The following is a 7,928-nucleotide window of genomic DNA, read 5'->3' on the forward strand; positions in this document are numbered from 1 at the left end:
AGAAGACGCATAGTTCTGTAATCATTCATCACAATATAATAGTATATTACATAATGAGAGTTGTTTTTGTGTAAGCGTAATTGTATTAAGCACTTATCACTTGACCTACCTGGAAACTGCCAGTAGCATATTATAGAACCTTAATGCTAGCTTTAGTTGCAAATGAGCAGGAATAGGTAAACCACATGCACTTCCAATTCTACTTAAAGCTAAAGGTACAGCTAAATACATCGATAACGGTTTTTTCCCGAAACCGATATCTGAACAAATTCAACAAAGGATCTTGCATATCTCGTATGTATCTCTTTGGAACCCACTCGGGCATTTCTTAATCAACATATTTCATAAATTCTTCCGAATCGTTCATATTAATTATATATTTAACAAAACGTGTGAATAACAAATGGTAATTCTCAGCTCAACTATGACAGAAGGTGTGGTACCAGAATGGTTAGGTTAGAAAAACACACTCAAGGGTCCTATACTCGACACTCAAGTCCAAGTCGCCCTTACACGTCAGCTGATCTCGAAGTGACGACTATAAAACGCATTTTTCATTATGACAGTCACTTGAGTGTTCAGTGTCACTTGAGAGGCGTCTATAAATACGGCCAATAGTCTGATATACCTAGTATGTTCAAAACAAATATTCCGGTAATATACATGAATGTTTATCGACGGTATATTTTCATAAAATATTCTATGGATATTTGTGGATTTCAATACGCTTTGTGTATACATTTGTTAAAATAGAAACAGGGCAATTCAAATATAAAATTTTTAATTGTGCTAATATGTCAAGATAAGTTAATATAAATGCATTATATTAGTCAATACAAATGCATCAAAGTTATAATTTTATTGGTCAATATTAAGAAACTTTATATATTACTCAAATACATTTATCCGGATATCAAAGTTCCCGCCCTAGAAGATGTAAGCACGCAATGCATATGACAAATTCCAATTACCCGCATAGTGTACACGGATTACGTCCCGCTATAACGTAACATTCGATAATCGATAGATGGCCGATAGGTCTAATGAGAATATGAGAATTGTTCTTAGTAATTTGAATGTGAATCTCCCGGGTCTGCCATACATCATGGCCGTAGATCGAATGACTCTTGTTCTTTTATGTATGCAAGGTCTGACAAATTCATCTCTATAGCATTCTAGTACAAAAACAAAATAATAAAATTTAGTTTTTTGGCCTTGTTCTCCGACTGATTTTTTATATACCTACCTACTTAATCTGGTTTTGTATCAAAATGTAGTTTTACAGATACATATTATCGGGATACTTTTACACATATACATACACATACACATATTTTTGACAAAATAGTTATTATTTTACTCATTTGACCAGTCTATTTTTAGTTACAATATCATCATATCTTCTATATTCAGCATAATTACCAATTACAATTCATCTTAACGCTTATCGCTTTTTGTCTAAATGGACTTTCAACACTTTCAAAGAAAACACCTCAAATTGCATCCGAGGTTTAAAAAACCCTTCTTGGAATATAACAAAGGCATGCCCTGAAATTCGTTTTGTTTCGTACTGCAGTCCCATGGGAGATCATGGGTGGTGGCTATTCAACTACCTGACTGACAATATATTGCAGAATTTCACGCTGATGAGATGTTTCTTACTTGAGAACAGACCATTAAATATTCTTACAATGAATTGCATAATTTCGAGCTTCGATCGGATGTATATAAATTTCATCTGAGTGTGTAACATATATTACTAGGAGAATAGACCGAGCCTGTCCAAATGTGACTATTGCGTATTGGGTGACCTTACGTCTTACAGAAATTTCTAAACAAAACTCATAGATTATAAATTAACCTAGTATTGGAAGCTTCAATTTGCACATTTTTGGTCTATGGGACCCAAAAGTTTTCTTTAAAACTTTTTTTCTTCTCTAACAAAAGGACATTCTAAAAGAAACTTTCTTTAAAAGAGAAGTACAAGGCAAAGAGAAGAACTTTTGCAGATGTTCTCCAAGTTCACTAGGTGCACAAAATATGTTCTGTGACTAGGTGGAAGGGAGAATTGGTGGTTTTTTGCGGAAGTAAAAATGAAACGTAAAATGTTAAATTAGTTCATTCCTTCTCACTCAATAATAGACAGAGCCATCGTGTTTATCTGTGAATAGAGTTGATTTGGTTGGCGTGGTTACTGGTTACTGGTGTCTTGTGAAGCTAAAATAAGTAAGAAGGTAAGTCTCAATTTTAGTTCAATATTATTTAATTTTGCTGATCAATTCACTTTATATTATTTTATTTAATTTAATTTTGAGGTGCATTTAAACAAATTTGTACAAATGTCTCTTCCAAAAATAAATAATAAACGCAAAATTAAAACCGCATTTTCAAGCCGATCGCCTGGTTTCAAAATGAATTTGCTAAGAGCCAAAAGATCTCGACAGTTCAATACTTTACTTCTTAGCCTAGGTAGTAATTCTAGTTCAAAAAGTTCTGTGTTTTCAATTTCGAGGACAGAACCTATTATTTCAACATCACCGCCTGAAGCCACTGAGACAGCTAATTTACTTCTGCAACTAGAATCTACACCAGCTATTATTTCTAGTCAAATCGCGAGTGAAACATATTTGTCTCAAAGTTCTCAAAACAACTGTGGGGCCGAAATAAAGTCTTTATCAACAAATTTGTTGCAATGGGCTCTAGAGGACCATATTCCGTTTCTCTAAACAAATTACTCACTATATTACGACAGCCTTACAAAGAACGTGAGTTCACTAATCTACCGCAAGATTATCGTACCTTACTGGGCACTCCCCTTCATCGTTTAGAGATTAAGACATTCCAAAATGGAAGCTATTTTTATTTTGGTGTTGCAAAAACTGATCAATTTTATATTAAAAAATATTATTACATTAGATATAACAGATAACATATTATTATCAGTGAATATTGATGGTGTTCCAGTTTTCAAAAATTATCTGCATTCATTTTGTCCAATTTTAGTATCAGTTGATTCTGTCAAGGTTTTGAGAGAAACTGTTTTATGTATTGCAATTTTTGCAGGTGTAGGAAAACCAGACTTTAATGATTTCATAAATGACTTTATTAATGAAGGTGTAGAGTTAATAAGAAATGGGATTGTCATTAACAATGCAACGATTCAATTTGGGCTTTTAAACTTAATATGTGACTTACTTGCAAAATCAAGTGTATTATATATAAAAAATCATACTGGATATTTTTCATGCCCTAAATGTTGTCAAGAAGGAGACTATATAAAAGGCACTACTTGTTATCCAGAAATCAACAATTAAAATCAAATCCTGGGTTCTTCAGTCATTTATTGTTCATTTATCAATTTAAAAAAACGTTTCGGTGTTTTCCACCATCATCAGTTTTAATGTGTAGCGTTGTTGCTATTTTTAACGGCCACACGTTATGGCAACTTAACAGTTCAGGATAACATTTTCGATAACGCAGAAACACAACCGAGGTGTGCTATATCTCCGAGTTAACGTATGCGTTTCCGACCCAGTTATCCATCAAACGTTAAAAAGGAAAAAAATATTGGGTGCATAAAGTCAGATGCCCTTATACGAATAGTCTATTAGTTAGAAAGAGAGAGTTAACATCAAACCATCGAAGGTTCTAAAACACGTGTTGGCCATTTGGGCCACCTACTTCCATACTTGTCTTTGTTTATGATTTGCATTCACTTTCAAATTCGTTCGTTATTGTTCTTGACCTATCATCCCAAACACTTTCAATGGAGCATTTAGAAGAGGCACAAAAACAACCCGCAAACAATTTGCAAATTTAGTAGATTTTGTGGAGGAAAATAAAGTTTATTTTCAAGACCATTTTCCAATTGTTCTAATAAAGCTAACCTTATAAGACTACCAAAAGACATTTTTTTTAAACTAAAAACAAATCATAGCTAAAAAACAAAACTACGCTCTGATTAAACACCATTGCTTTATTTATTCCCCGAAGTTAACTTCGAGAGATGCACGTTAAGTTCGAAAGCGGCATGTGATTTGATGCTGTTATTCTGAAGCGCTATTTCTTATAGCCTGTTATAATATAAAGGTTTTACTGATACAACACACCAGTTGGAGCCACATAACGTGTTTGACGGATAACATGCACGTTAAAGTTAACGTGAGTGATACAGCACAGGGCTGAATGTAGTATTAAAAAACTTACGTTCTTTTATACCTGGAGAATTTGCTAGCAAATCAAGGGACATACTTAAGAATGTAAACGATTTAAAGCTACTGAGTTCCGACTTTTGCTTCTCTATATTGGGCACGTAATTTTAAAAGATTATTTACCTGTTGAAATGTACAACAATTTTATTATGTTAAGTATGGCTATTTCAATTTTAATTAGTAAAAGGCATTCTTGTAATAGCGAAATGGTTGGAAATTATGCTGATAATTTACTAAGATATTTTATAAAAAATTGCACTAACATTTATGGACCAGGTTTTGTCACTTTAAATGTTCATAGCCTTGTTCATTTGGCTGACTGTGTCAGACGTTTTGGAAAGCTTGATGATTTTAGCAGTTTTAAGTTTGAAAATTAAATGCCAAATCTAACAAGAAAAGTAAGAAAATCCTCATTAACAATACAACAGGTTGTTAGGCGTACCATTGAGGAAAGAAATTAACGCAAGGCGGCGAATGTTAAGAGCAGAACAGGTTTATTTTTTGAGCATTCCTCAGGACCACTGTTAAACGGTTGTACCAGCCCTCAATTCAAAGTATACAGTTTTCCATTATTTACAATCAATGTTTCCAAAATTTCAGATCGTTTTGTGGAACTTAAAGATTTATCGATTGAAGAGGTAGTCAATTTTGCATCTTTGAATGAGCATTTGGTTGGAGTAGGGTGAAAATGCGAGATAATTAAGGATTTTTTTAAAAAACCTTGCTTGTCAACTATGTTTCAGATTAGTTATATTGAACTAGGAGACCCAACTTTAACTTTAATTGAAATTAAAAATATATCAAAAAAATTATTTATTATGCCCTACCAAAATAAACTTGTATCATTTCCAATTTTGCCCTTGTAAATTAAATGATTTAGGAGTGTACAAGGTAGTGATGTACAGTGTGATCTTGTTCAGTTTTCACAATCGGCGTTGTTGAGGCTGCCAGGGCATTTTTAATTTCCCTGGTGAGACTTTCTGCTGCCTGGTCCAGGTCGTCCTCTGTAGTGGGCTGAGGGATCCTGCTGGAGCTTTCCATTATGCTCTGGAAAATCTGCCAGTTAGTGATCCTTTTAGCCGCAGTGATGCTGTTGGTTTGGTTCGGTCCAATTTGGAAGAGTATCGGCAAATGGTCCGACGACAATTCCTGAAGTACTTCGGGGCTGGACAGTCTTCCGGCATTTTTTACAGGAATATGTCCAGGATGTCATCTCTGCCATTTTGGGTGATGTGCGTAGGTTCTTGCACCGCAGCTATCTCAAGCAAATTTTTCCGGGCTTTGTTTGATAGCATGTTGCCTTTGGCGTTGTTGAAATTGCATCCCCAATTTGTGTTTTTGGCATTGAAGTCCTCGCCATGTATCATTGGTCTGTCATCTGGGAAAAGCATTTAAACTGACGTATCCGGACCCGACTTTGATCTCAGACTTTTCCATTTGGACAGCCAGTATGGATTCCCCCAGGTTTGCCGAAGGTTTGGCGATCTCGTAGTGCTGGATGGACCTTTTCACTGCGACTAGTGTGCCTCCGCCCCTAGTTGGCCTATCTGCTCTGATAGTTGCGAAGTGTGAACCTATCTCCAGGTTTTAGCATGGTTTCCTGGATTAGGCCCACATCGACACTATATTTGTCCAGAAAGTCTTGGAGCTTTATTTTCGTATTCTGCACTCCGTTGGCGTTCCAAGACATGACACACAGAGACTTGGGCCTGAGCAGTCTAGACATGACTGCTCATAAGTGCAATCATTTGTGCTTGCATGGCGGCCATGAATGTCTGCATTTTATTTTGCATGGCCTGGATGGTTTGGGCCCGCTGTTCATGGCCGTTTTTGCCCCCTTGTTGACGTTGGGGGGTTTGCTGGAGCGGCAGGTTATTTTGGACTGCTGTAGCTCCTGCTGTTTTGGCCGACTGGTGGCTGTGATGTGGTGACAGTGGAGACTGCCCTGCGAGTTGGTGAAATTTATTTTCTTGTCTACTGCTTCTGTACAGGTTTCGCAGGGCATCCGGAGATGGAGGCTGGGTGTGCACCTCCGCAGTTTTTGCACCTTGCAGCCCTTTCCCGGGGAACTGGACATTCCCGGGATTCATGTGCTGCCGCACACTTGACACATTTTGCGGCGGCTGTACACTTGGATTGACCATGTCCATAGAGTTGACACCGGAAGCACTGTGCCAGCTGACTCTTAGCATGCTGGGATTCCAATCTGACTCTTAGGTTTCCCTGCGATCTGACGTCGAAGATGGCCTTTTTTGTTTTTGGCAGTAGCACCAGGACTACTGCTATTGGCTGGCCATTTTTGCATGCATTGAAGTGGCATGTGCCGTTTTTACAAAGAATAGTTCTGAACCGATAGTGTTTGCGAAAATTTGGTAAGCTGAATCAGGTTTTAGAAAACTTCTGCCGCTACCTGTGCCAATCAGAAAGTTTGCGTTAATTTCTGGAATGTGTAGGACAGGTAATTTGTTTATTGAAATATTATTGATCAATATTACGTTTTCTGGGGTGAAATCTAGGGTTTCTGAAAATTTTTACAATTATCGACATTTGATTGATTAAAATCATCTGTCTGGTATTGGTTGGTTTTCATAGAAATCCTCATTGAGATGGTATTCATAGTGGGTATTTGGGTTTTCTGAGTAGTCTTGTTCATTTTGTAAACAGTAATATTGATAGTCACCAAATTGGTTAACAGGGTAGTCAATCTGTTCATCTTGATTAGTTGAATCATCGAGTTCTATAGCCTGCGTTGAAAAGTTTGGAATTTGCTGACTATTATAGTTATTAATAAACGTATTCATCGACGAAGTATCCATGGGTTCAGGTGGAGTTAACCTAGACAAGATGTGGGCGTTTATTACTCTGATAAGGATTGTGATCATTGTTGTTTTGATTCGAGTTGCGGTTGAAAATATTGTTATTTGTTGGAGTGCAAGACCCGAAATTATTGGAATTGTACATTTGCGGCCTTGGAAAATTTCTGAAATTGTTATTTGTTTGTGAATTTGAAAATTGATTGAAATTAGGTCAGAATGGGTTTGGATTTGCACGGAAAAACATGGGTCTATTATTTTGAAAGCTTGGTCTGAAAATGGCTAATGTATGTCGCTGTGTGTTTCTAAAGTTTGGATAAAATAATGTTGGTTTGGGTAATTGATTTGGACTGTTAATTACCGTTTTATTTTCATTATTGACTCGATTTTCGTAATAAATAAAATTTTCTTCCTCTTGAGCGAAACTCATGGCTTCTTCAAGGGTTTTCGGGTTTTTAAGTCTTACCACTAGTTGCATGTGATAGCTTAAGCCACTAGTGAATGTTCTGAGAATAAGGTTTTGATATTCTGATATTTTTAATAGTTTGATCTCCCGAGTTTCATTATTCATATTGATTTTTGAAAATAGGAGACTGCGTACGTTTTGTAAACGCAAGCCAAATTCTTGGGCGGTTTCGTTTTTGGAAGGTTTGAGGGTGATTATATCTTGCACTACACAATCAATTGATCTTTGGTCTCCAAATGTGTCAATGACAGCTTGTTTAACAAGTTCCCATGATTGATGTTCAACACGAGAAGCTATTAAATCAGCGGCTCTGCCTACTAATTTGCAAAGGATAGTGTCAAAAAGACAAGAATTTATGTGTGCGTCCTCATTAGTTCTATCTCGATGGTTATTGAGAAAATTGTCGCAAGCATTTATAAATCTGTTGATTTGCTTAGC

Source organism: Dendroctonus ponderosae, unplaced genomic scaffold, assembly GCF_020466585.1.
Source record: "Dendroctonus ponderosae isolate FM_Combo_2020 unplaced genomic scaffold, Dpon_F_20191213v2 Dpon_F_20191213_2, whole genome shotgun sequence".
NCBI classification, from domain to species: domain Eukaryota; kingdom Metazoa; phylum Arthropoda; class Insecta; order Coleoptera; family Curculionidae; genus Dendroctonus; species Dendroctonus ponderosae.